This window comes from Prionailurus viverrinus, chromosome A2 (genome assembly GCF_022837055.1).
Source record: "Prionailurus viverrinus isolate Anna chromosome A2, UM_Priviv_1.0, whole genome shotgun sequence".
NCBI classification, from domain to species: Eukaryota; Metazoa; Chordata; class Mammalia; order Carnivora; family Felidae; genus Prionailurus; species Prionailurus viverrinus.
The window spans coordinates 33247418-33259854 of record NC_062562.1 but is presented as its reverse complement, the minus strand read 5'-3'; the positions used below and the strand labels follow the sequence as shown (position 1 = coordinate 33259854).

The window sequence follows — 12437 nt, the reverse complement described above, 5'->3', positions numbered from 1 at the left end:
CGTCTCTTCCGCAGCCTTGCTGGCAAACCTTCCCAGGCTGAAGAGCCCACTTCCTCCTGACGAGAGGGTTTTATACAAAGGCCTGGTGGAGAGAATGCTTCTCTTCCTTTCACTTAGCTGTAGTTAACAGAGAACAGGTATTTTGCTCCATCAGATAAGATATGTGTATGTACATATACATCTATGTATAAATATATCTATACATACAGTGAATCCTCATTTCTCATGCGTTCTGTATTTGTCATGTCACCTGCTTGCTGAAATTTACTTGCAACCACAAATTCCGTACGAGGCAGCCCTTTTGCACCCACACGCACAGAGCGGCAAAAATTTTGAGTCTCCGTGATGCGTGTTGCACGTTCCCAGCTGAGGTCAAGGAAGGTGACCCTCTGCCTTCTTGTTTCAGCTGTCATACTCTAAACACGTGTCCTTTTCACAGTCTACTTAGCACCACGTTTTCCACGTTTTTGTGCTTTTCGATGGCGATTTTGCTGTTTACGGTGGCCTGCAAGGAGAGCGCTAAAGTGCTCTCTGGTATTCCTAAGCATAAGGCCGTGGCGTGCCTTTGAAGGAAATATGTGTGTTAGATAAACGTCGTTCAGACGTGAGTTATCGTGCTCTTGGCCACAAGTTCAATTTAATGAATCAACAATATATATTAAGTAAGATGTCTTTAAGCAGAAACACACATAAAACAAAATTATGTGTTGATCGCTTAACAAAATGTTACAGCCAAGGCTCGCAGGAACGGAGCCCTGTCGTTCCCTTAGGGGCAATGATTCGCTATTCACTAATTCAGTGTTTGCTATGACTTTATAGAGCAAAAGTACCCCGAATAGCGAGAATTGGCTCTATATACATATATACTCACCTTAAGGTTTTTCTTTTTTTAGTTCTACAAAATCTGATTGTGTTTTCAAATTAAATATTTTGAAAAAGGTTTTTTTTGTTTTTTTTTTTTAATGCCATGAGGGCAGGGGGGAGATGCACGGAGCACCTGATGAAGAGTAGGAGTTTAAAAATATATGGATCAGATTTTATTTTCTCTGCTCCAATCAATTCGGGATAAACTTTTCCACTGAAGCGTATCCTAATACTGCTGACTTCCGAGGCAAGCTGGCTTTGGGGAATAGGTTCAAATCTGCTCCCAATTTAATGTTACTCAGTGCTGAAGTATTTATAACTTTGTTTTGCTGAATCATTATAAAGTATCTGAGTGAAAGAAAATGAATCAATTTCTGAAGTTTTTATGCCTCCAGGGTTGGGGGGGCGGATTAAACTAGCAGAATTTTCTTTTATTATAATTAGTTGTCAGCCTTCATCAGAGTCCGTAGCCCTTAAGATCAGTAATTTCATATTGATCCTGGGTTTTCTCTTTAATAATGCAAGTTGGGTTCCATTTGAGAATTCTCAATGTTCTCTGTGTCTTGTTGCTAAAGGATAGTGAAAAAATGAAGTGAGATGAAATGAAAAAAAAATCTATTTTATGATTATGCACACACACACCACATACCCCAAACAAAAGCCACCCCAAACTTTTCAAATTGTTTGTTTGAAAAGCATCGGTAAATTCCGTCCAGTTGACTGCCCACGGTCATTTTAACCTCACACTATTTTTAAACTTTCAGCTGTATGTGGAAGATGAGATTCAGAACTTTCAGCTAGAAAGCATTGCTTGGATTTAAAGGGTTGCAGGTGTGGCTTTGGGTTTCAAAGAACTACTCTTCCGACCATGGTTTTCATCAAAGTCCCTCTCTACGTTTTTGTAAACATGTTTAATAAGAAAAAATTTAAATAGCAAAAACAATATAAAAGATTGCTCTAAATATGGAAGCACTGGGATGACTGTTATGTTTTAAAGGCTCTTGCTTACGAAAACACGAATTAAAAAGTCCACACTGTGTATTTTAGGGTAGGGTAGCACTTCTTTACTGCTTTCTAAAAAAAAACACACTTGTTTTTTCACTATCCTTTAGGACTAAGAATGGAAGAAGATAGGTTTTCTTTTGGTTTTACACTGGCTTGATACAACCATAATCTTCGTTTTTGAAAGTGATTTGAAAACAAGAAAGGGACCCAGATCTGAGCTTCCTGAGAGCTTAGTCCCTTCTCTTACGGGCTATGCAACTGGGGCACGTCACTGGGCTTCTGTGGCTCTTCTGCCACACGGAGCCCGGCCACCTACCACACAGCCTTCATTCTCGTCCAGCCATTTCCCGGGGCATCAGAACATAGTGCTCTGTACAAGCTGGCTATTGTCCCTAAGAGTCGCACCCTCCAATAATCATATTTACAAGAGGGGAGCTGTTCTCACATTGGGAATAAACTGGCCAATTATACTTTAACCGGTGTTTATTTTTAAATGTCCAAGGCATGTAACTAAGGAACAAATAGAGGAATTTTCCACCTGACGTCCTTGTTTACCAAATATCTATCCCTGGGCAATTACAGGTTTGTCTGTCTGTTTGTTTGTTTGTTTGTTTGTTTTGAGAGAGAGAGCAAGCGGGGGAGCAGAGAGAGGGGCAGAGAGAGAGAATCCCAAGCAGGCTCTGCACTGTCAGTATGGAGCCCTCCGTGGGCCTCAAACTCACTAACTGTGAGATGATGACCTGAGCTGAAACCCAGAGTCAGACACTTAACTTACTGAGCCACCCAAGAGCCCATCTTTTTTTTTTTTTAATGTTTATCTATTTTTGACAGAAAGATTGAGAGTAGGGAGGGGCAGAGAGAGAGAGGGAACAGAAGGTCTGAAGCGGGCTCTGTGCTGACAGCAGACGGTCTGACGTGGGGCTCGAACTCATGGACCATGAGATACGACCTGAGCCAAAGTTGGAAGCTCAACCAACTGAGCCACCCAGGCACCCCTATCTTTTTTTTAAAGAGAGGCGAGGCAAGAAAAAAAGAGGAATGCCCTCAAAGAAAGGCAGTTTGGTGTAAGTTTTCTGAATAAAAAGAAGAATGGCCGCCCTGACCCGTGATTGTTTTCCTGTGACCACCAAAGCCACAGATTAGATATCAATGAAACTCCCATTTCTTTCTTTTTTTTTTCAAGTTTATTTATTTATTTTGAGAGAGAAACAGAGCGTGCACCCACGAGCAAGTGGGGGAGGGGCAGAGAGAGAGGGAGAGAGAGAGAATCCCAAGGAGGCTCCACTCTGTCAACACAGAGCCAGCCACGGGGCTCGAACCCACACACCACAAGATTATCACCTGAGCTGAGATCGAGTCGAAAGCCTAACCGACTAAGCCACCCACATGCCCCCAAACTCCCATTTCTATGACCTGATTCTTCCTCACGAATGATATGCCTCATGAATGCTTTCTTAGTTATAAGAAGAGACAAAATGTCCTTCTCAGTTCTCCCCCTTGGACTTTCCAATAAAGAACATTTATTTTAAAAACAAAAAAGCAACATGGGGAACGATGGCCAAATCCACGGCCACTACACTTTTTCCTTAAGGTAGAACTTTTTTCAGGCAGCAGCGTGCTTAGCCTTGGGGGCTGATCTATGATTGGTCTAAGCCAGTCATGACTATCCCATTTCTCTTTGCCACTCATTCATCCAAGGCAATGCTTCTCAACCCAGTCAAGTTTACATACACACACTCATATCCCCATAGGACATTGGCAGTTCCTGGAGACATTTTCGGGTTGTCATACCTGGAAATACGTTACCGGCATCTAGTGGGTAGAGGTCAGGGATGCTGATAAGCATCCTTCAATGCCCAGGATGGCCCCCTCACAAGAGAGAATTAATCTGGCCCAAAATGTTGGTAGGGCTGAGCTTGAGAAACACTGGTCTAGGAGTTGACAGATGGCACAGTTCTGATAATGAAATGTGACAGGAAGTAGGGCAACGTCTAGGAAATAATTTTCCTGCAGGAAAGGAGGGAATCGTTTTGCCCCCTTCACCTTCTTTTCTTTTTGGAATGAGGGGGTGTGGGGATGTGATGCTTGGGACTGCTGCAACTATCTTGGGACCATGAGGAGAGATATCACCAACACGCTGAGGATCTTTGAGCCACTGTCTCCAGACTTCTTATTGTATGAGAAAATGCTTAATTGCCTCTGTTTTAAAACTACTATTAGTTGGCATTTTTGTTCCTTGTAATCAAAAACATCGTAGTCATTACACCTACAATGGCATATAATTTTTCCCTGAAAGGTCCACATTAGGTTAACTAGAAAACAGCAAAACTTTTCTAGGTTTCAGACATGGCTCAGTGAACTGGGCTCAGTCCCTAGCTAAATGTCTCGCTTCTTGCACAAAGCCCCTCTTAGCAAAAGAATGTCGTTGCCTGCCGCTGAAGAATGACACATGACTCCATACTGTGTATCTTGAGACTAACTCGTGGAGACCGAAAATTGCGAAGCCGTCCTGTCCTAGTTTATTATTTTTTTTTCAACGTTTATTTATTTTTGGGACAGAGAGAAACAGAGCATGAACGGGGGAGGGGCAGAGAGAGAGGGAGACACAGAATCGGAAACAGGCTCCAGGCTCCGAGCCATCAGCCCAGAGCCCCACGCGGGGCTCGAACTCACGGACCGCGAGATCGTGACCCGGCTGAAGTCGGACGCTTAACCGACTGCGCCACCCAGGCGCCCCATGTTCTAGTTTAAATTCAAGCTCTGCCACCGAGTCGACGTGTGATCCTGGGTTAGTTTACTTTTATGTTTCTTTGTCTGTAAAGTGGGGATGAGAGTCCTCAGAGGCTAAATGAGCTGTCACATGTAAAAAATGCTTAGAACGGTGGCTGGCACCTTTAAGCCCTGTGTTCACATCCTTGTTATTAAGTGTGACATCTGAGAATACCAAGGGTCTGCTCAACCATTTTCACATCTGCAGCTCACCTGATTTCGTGACTAGTCTTCAAAGTTGAAGCTGACAGCCGACCGGGCATTAACTGCGAGCTACTGATAGGGGAGTAGATTAGCCACACTCTGTCCCGTCTTGCTGAATTCCACCCCAGGTGGCTTGTGCAGAACCACCCCCCCCCCCCGGGACAACCGTAGCATGATGCTAGGAGACCCATTGCGGGTATATCACCTGCTGGCAGAAGTGCTCATTGTAAGAGACGTGTGTCCTTGTCTTGCGGTATTAATAACCCCCTCGCTCTGTAAGGTGTGGACTCAGATGGTTCGTCTAGTACTGCCACGCTTCTGGTTCGTAATCGTTCTTAATTCAGTCAAGCCAATACCGGGACACCATTACATTTTGCTTCCACGTATGCCTGGACAGAGTGACCTTCCGCAGAGCCTTGCTGCCTTCCTCTCTGCCGTGAAAACCTCGTCTGGTGTCTGAACGTCTGCATAATGGGACTTGGGCACGAAGCAGGCTGGAATTTGAACTGAGCCCTGTGGCTAAGTCTCCGTGTGACCTCAAGCAGGTTACTTTACCTCGCTATATTTCATCATCCTTCAAATGGGGCTGGGGCGCCTGGGTGACTCAGTTAAGTGTCCGACCCTTGATTTCGGCTCAGGTCATGATCTCACGGTTTGCGGGCACAGAGAGCCTGCTGGGGATTCTCTCTCTCCCTCGCTCCCGGCCCCTCCCCCGCTCGCACACAGTCTCTCTTTCTCTCTCTCAAAATAAATGGGTGAACTTAAAAGTATGGGGCTCATGAGGCCCCCTTTTACAGAAATGCTGTGCGTAAGCTACCAGTAAAAGTCTCTAGCGTGGCTCATGAGATAACGCAGGTGCTTGATAAATGGTTGCCAGTGGTAGTAATTCCATTTGGTTCTCTCCAATCAAATACTTAGTAACCAAATCAGTCTCGTAGCATATTTGAGGATGCGTTGCGAGTTGATTGCACTGAACTGTGCTGGACCTCAGCCACACGTGAGGCTCCCTTTTCATAAATACTTGAGTAACTTTAGCCCAAGAAGGCAAAGAAACAGCAATAGAAGCCAGGAGGAGTCCGCCAAGAATCCACGTGAACTGTGTGTTCGAAGTGGTGCTCCTACAGTCCTAGAGCGTAAATCTTAACCTCTGCAGGTCTGTTCTTTTTTGTAGACTCCAAGCCCTACAGCTTGACAACCACTTGAACCGGTTGCCGGGTCTCCCTAGGCAAAAGTAGTCCTGGGCGCACTGAGGCTTCCTGCCTTGTGTAAATGTTCCAGAGCGTGGCACCAACGTGTCTATTTTCAGCCTTCCTGGAAGGAACCAGACCCTGTCTTCATCTGCCCCTTCTGTGCCCTAGGCTAACCGGTTACTTACGTGCCCTAACCTCCAGACAAAAGCGTCAGCACGGGACATGATGCTCAAATTATTCCTTTACATCCTGCGGTCCTTCCAGTGATGCTCCAAGTTAAGTGGTGCTTGTAGCCCCGAGGAGCCCACAGGGTGACTTGGATGGTACACAGATCATCTTTTTGCACAGGGTCCATGCAAATCTTCTCTGTGTCATTCCAGTTTTAGTATACGTGATGCTGACGTGAGCACGATAATCTTTTGGATGTAGAGTTTCTTTTAAACTAAATTTTGACTGTTTAAAGTGAAAAACTAATCAGAGGATTGCAAATGGATTTTTTTTTATGGTGAGTTCATTTTAAGTACAATGTCATTTTAAGAACCTTCCTTCGTAGCTAGAAGAGCTATGTAATTTATTCATTCATTATATCGGAGCTACCTTAACCTCCATGCTCCTCTGCTCTATTGATACATTCGCTTTAAGTTCTTAATTGTTGAAATGAGGTTCCAAAGCAACAGAATTAGGACTCGGGAGATCTGGCATTGGCCCAGGAATCTCTGTATTTACTCCAGCCGATGCTGACACGGGTTTCTGGAGACTATCTCTTAGATCCTCAAAGTTGGATGATGTCTGCAACCACCTCCAGCTGGACAGGGTGGCAACAAATGTCACTTACTGAGCAAAAAGTGTGCTGGACACTGAGTGAGGCACGTCTATTGGTAATTGTATCCAATCCTCTCTCCCAATAGCGTTATTTTCTCCATTGCAGAGATGGGGAAACTGAGGCTGACTCTTGCACAAAGTCCTGGATCTTCATGTGGCTGGGTTAAGATTCAAGCCCAGATCTGTGTATCTCCAAAGCCCATGCTGTTAATTTCCATAACGTAATCCTTGGAAAATGTGGCTAACAATTCTCTGTTCTTCTTTCCTCTTACGGTCCTTCTGAAGATCAAATATAATAACGTATGTTAAAGTAAAGTCATTTGTGGTGTATACAGTGCCATGTTTAATCATTCAATCAGTAATTAGTCTGATCATGTAATTTCTCTATCTAAAATCTTCCAAAGGCTTTTGACTCACTCAGAGTTAAAGCCAGAATCCTCGCAGCCAATGATCCAGCAGCCCCATCACCTGTTGGATCTCACTTCTTTCTACCTTCCTCTCATTCACTCTTTACCAACCACTCTAGCCTCTTTGACATCCTCAAACACACAAGGCACACTCATGCCACAGGGCCTTTGCATCTGCTGTTCCCTCTACCTAGAAGGCTTTTCCCTCACATATCCACATGGCTTACTCTTTGTCCTTGGGTCTTGCTCAAATTTTCAGTAAGACCTTCCTCAACCTCCCCAAGTAAAACTGCAACATTTTTCAAGCCTCCAACCCTCTATTCTTTTCTGATTTATTTTTTCGAACTTCCCACCGTGGAACATACTGTATCTCTGATGAATTGGCTGATCTCCCATCATTTAGACTCTAAGCTCCTTGAGGTGGGAGACTTCTATTTGTCTCAACTACTTAAGAATGGTACCTAACCTAAAGTAAGTACTCCATAAATAGATGCTGAATGAATGAATGAAGTTAGTGAGTATTCTTATCTGCCAGGCATGGTGTCAGGTGCTGGGGATCCAAAGATGAAGCTCATATATGCAGTCTGGGCCTTCCCGTAGCTTATTAAAAGATTCCTTTTTGGTGTCCCTTTGACATCCAATTTATTTCTGGATTCTTAAATGCAAGAGCACAAACTGTAAATAAATGTGACCTGAATAAATCTCTCAGCTTCAGCATTCCCACACTGACAAAAACAAAGCCCGAGAGTGCAGCTCCCAAAATGTCTACAATGCTGGTCCTTGCCTGTCCCTACCTCTGTCAGAGAACCTTCCCCTTTTTTCCTTCCAGGAAAGCCCCAGAGCCTCTTGGCCTCCACCCAATCTCCTTCCCCAGGGAAGCCAGGATTCGGCTGGATTTCAGCGGCGGTGAACGCTTGACTTTTTCCCCGGGGATATGGTTTCTTAGTCACCCTATAAACTTTTAATTTTATTTAGCCATATTTTATAAGCTGGCACATTATCAGAGCTGTCTCTCTCTATGCCCTCAAGTGCCTTTGAATGTACCCATAACGCCTCTTAATTTTATGTCGCTTTTTGCATCCAGTAAAATGTAGAAATACACAAGAGAAGCTGGGAAATGCACATGCTGGGTGGGTTAGCCAAGAGTGCCTGCAGAAGCCCCTTGGAGGAATAAATCTGTGCTCTTCCAAGTGCAATGTATTTCTCGAAAGGGAAGTCGTGCAATGACCTGCTCTGGTCATGCCTGGGGACTCCCATCTGTCAGTGTGGGGTGCAGCCTTGGAATTAGCATGTTAGGTTTTCATTGAGGTGGTAATGTACAGAAAAGCATAAATGATGTTCAGCTCAGTGAATTTTCACATGTCCATGCAACCAGAAATACTGCCAGCACCCCAGAAGTGCCTGGTGTCCCCTTTTGTCCCTGCCTCTCTCCAACAGTTATCCTGATATTATCCTTATACCCCATACATTGGGTTCTGCCAATTTCTGTGTTTACATAAATGGAAACACACTCCGCATATTCTTAGGTGTCCAGCTTCCTTTGGTCAACATTACATTTGTGAGATCCATCCACGTTCCTGCACACGGTTGCAGTTAATTCATTTTCATTGCCGTATAGATTTTTATTGTGAATGATTATTTTGTATTTATTCTGACACCGATGGACGATTGGATGGACGTCTGTCGCCAGCTATTATGAATTGAGCTGCTATGGACATTCTTGTACATGTCTTTGGATGGATATATGTACACATTTCTCCTGGGCATATACCTTGGAAAGAATTGATAAGGCAAATCAGCATTTTTAACAAGCAGCTCGGGCAGTTGCTGACTCGTGCTGAAATTTAATGGGTGTTGTACGGAAGCCAATTTGACAATAAATTTCATATTAAAAAAAAAGAAAAAAGAAAAAGAAAGAAATATTCACCACACACACAAAAAAAAAAAAAAGAGAGAGAGAGAGCCATATGAAGAACTAACAAGCGAGTACTATTTACCGAGATGATTAACCCGGTTTGAATGATACTTCAGTACAGGAGATGTGAACTGCCCACAAGAACATTACAATGTTATTGAGGAGGGGTGAGAAAAAAACACCTTAGACTCACAGAGCACATAGTGAAGAAAACACTGAAGCGAAAATAACTGAGGGACCCAATCCAGATGTCTGTTCCAGTTTAACGCAACGTACACAAACATAGCACAGAGTTGTAAATTGGCTTTCTATAAGAAAGGCTCTGGGTTGTATTTGGCAAATGCAATGTTTCAAAACTCAAGAAATATCATAAAAAGTCTTTCTTTTTTTTTTTTAGTGTCTGTTTATATGAGAGAGAGAGAGAGAGAGAGAGAGGCAGAGTGTGAGCCAGAGAGGGTCAGAGAGAGAGGGAGATATATCTGAAGCAGGCTCCAGGCTCCAGGCTGTAAGCTGTCAGCACAGAGCCCGATGTGGGTCTCGAACTCACAGACCGTGAGATCATGACCTGAGCCGAAATTGGACACTTAATTGACTGAGCAACTAGGTGCCCCAGTTTCTTTTTTTTTAATGTTTTATTTTGAGAGAGAGAGAGAGAGTGTGTGTGTGTGCGTGCGTGCGTGCGCGCACGCGCATGCACACACACACACACACACACACACACACACACACACAAATGGGGGAGGGGCAGAGTGAGAGATGGAGAGAGAGAATCCCAAGCAAGTTTGCTCATTGTCAGTACAGAGCTGACTGGGGGCTCAATCTCATGAACCATGAGCTCATTACTTGAGCTGAAATCAGGAGTCTCATGCTTAACTGATTGAGTGACCCAGATGCCCCAAAGAGTCTTTATTTCTGATTTCTCTTTGAAAATTAAATCCCAGGGTCTCCTGGGTGGCTCAGTCGGTTAAGCATCTGACTTCGGCTCAGGTCACGATCCCCCGGTTCGTGGGTTTGAACCCCTAGTTGTATTTTGTGTCTCCCTCTCTCTCTCTGCCCCTCCCCTACTTGCATTCTGTCTCTCTGTCAAAAATAAACATCATAAAAAACTTTTTTGAAAATTAAACTCCAGCAGTACTGGGTCCTCATTCCTGCATAGCCATAATTGGACACCGCTGAGCAATGCCTGTCCATTTAGACGGAACCTGTCCCAAGCACAGTAGTCCCCACCAACCCCTACTGCCTCATTCTGGCCTCCTCCCCTCCTTTACATTAGCTGCCTGACTCCTTTAGGCATTGGGCTTCCCAAACTGCTATGGAAAATTACAACAAACATTTTCCCATAGAATATCTGTGTTAATCCTCTCCAGAACCCTACAAGCCATCATGCCCATTTGGGCAGTGGGAACTGAGCAACTTGAGGCTCCAAGAGGGATTTAACAAAATTGCGTCACTAGTAAGTGGTAGCCTTCTGTTTCCTACCCCAGGGACCGTTTCGAGTAAGTAGTCTTTAAAACATTGTGTGTCTGCTTTTTTACGTTAAGTGGTAACGAATAAATCAAGATATGTATAATAAGATGCCTATGATAGGGGCACCCGGGTGGCTCAGTCGGTTAAGCGTCTGACTTCGGCTCAGGTCACGATCTCATGGTTCGTGGGTTCGAGCCCTGTGTTGGGCTCTGTGCTGACAGCTCAGAGCCTGGAGCCTGCTTCGGATTCTGTGTCTCCCTCTCTCTCTGCCCCTCCCCTGCTGGCTTTCTCTCTCTCTCTCTCTCTCTCTCTCTCTCTCTCTCTTAAAAATGGATAAACATTAAAAGTAAAATTTTTAAGATGCTTCTAATAAAGCTCAGAAAAAAAAATTTTAAGGCATCAGCAGAGGGAAAAGTTGTATGGAATGAACTGGTCGTAGACATGTTTCTCCTGAGGACGTGAGATCTCCGATCCTTGGTGGATGACTGAGAAAAGGGGGAGGGACTGCTTTCTGAGCCAGGGCTGAGCTGGAGCATAGCCAAGGAGTCAGAAATAGGCCGAGGGGGTTGAGGTGGGATTGGACAAGAGTGAGCCCCAGAGGCATCGTGGGAAATGAGGCTCCTTACCCTGCTGGCTGTGGCCGCGTTGCCTGGGGCCAAGGTCTTCGCCTTGCTGAGGCTGCGGTCCCATTAAAGCTCTCTGGCTCCCTAGGTTTGAGAGGGCTGAAGGAAATTCTGTACACTGTTACTTGAGGTGTATTCTTCCTCTTTAGGATGAGTAGCACAGGAGTGACACCGGAGACCGCAAGAAATCACAGAGATGTTGATGGGTAGCGTGCTGGAGGGGAGAGTGAGGGGTTCTGAGGTAGCACTCGGCAAGATCTCCATCTTCGCAGCCCAGTGGAGGTCCCATTGACCACCAGATGGGAAGGAGGGTGGCTTTACATTTACAGAGGACCTACCAGTTGTAAGTCCTGAGCTGGCGTCCGTGTGGACTTTGATTGTAATCCTTTGAGGGCTGCAGTAAAGACCTTAAACTTGGGCCATTTAACTCCAAGAGGGTTGCAACAGGATCCTTGGTGTAGACCCTACAGGAGACAGACTAACTTTGTCTTGTTCCGTGGACCCCTCTGGAAGTCTGTAGAAAACTAATGGATCCCCTTCTCAGGATAATGTTTTATTTTATTTTTTTAATGTTTTTATTTTTATTTTTATTTTTTTAATGTTTATTTATTTTTGAGACAGAGAGAGACAGACCATAAACGGGGGAGGGTCAGAGAGAGAGGGACACACAGAATCCGAAGCAGGCTCCAGGCTCTGAGCCATCAGCCCAGAGCCTGACGCGGGGCTTGAACTCACGGACCACGAGATCATGACCTGAGGTGAAGTCGGACGCTTAACCGACTGAGCCACCCAGACGCCCTATGTTTTTATTTTATTTTTGAGAGAGAGAGACAAAGTGCTACTGGGGGGCGGGGCAGAGAGAGAGGGAGACACAAAATCTGAAGCAGACTCCAGGCTCTGAGCTGTCAGCAGAGGGCCCAGTGAGGGGCTCGAACTCACGGACGGTGAGATCATGACCTGAGCCGAAGTCGGACACCCAACCGACTGAGCCACCCAGGAGCCCCCTCAGGGTAATGTTCTGAACCACATAAAACATTGTCAGTATTGGCATTTGTTTTGTGACAGTGAGAGGATGCCAGTGAGTTTATTCTCTTTAAGGACTTAGAAGTGATGAAGAGGACCCAAGGGGGAGCTTCTGTTCCTTATGAGTTTGGGCTTTTATTTTTTTATT

General features: G+C 44.9%; 1 long non-coding RNA gene and 1 other non-coding gene across 2 annotated transcripts in view; one reads left to right on the top strand and one right to left on the bottom strand.

The window, feature by feature from the left end:
* Positions 1–12437, top strand: part of LOC125160426 (uncharacterized) — a 129918-nt gene that overhangs the window by 103052 nt on the left and 14429 nt on the right. The window lies entirely within an intron of this gene.
* Positions 6334–6442, bottom strand: LOC125161381 (U6 spliceosomal RNA). The gene has a single exon (XR_007150589.1). It is a non-coding gene; the product is annotated as a U6 spliceosomal RNA (small nuclear RNA).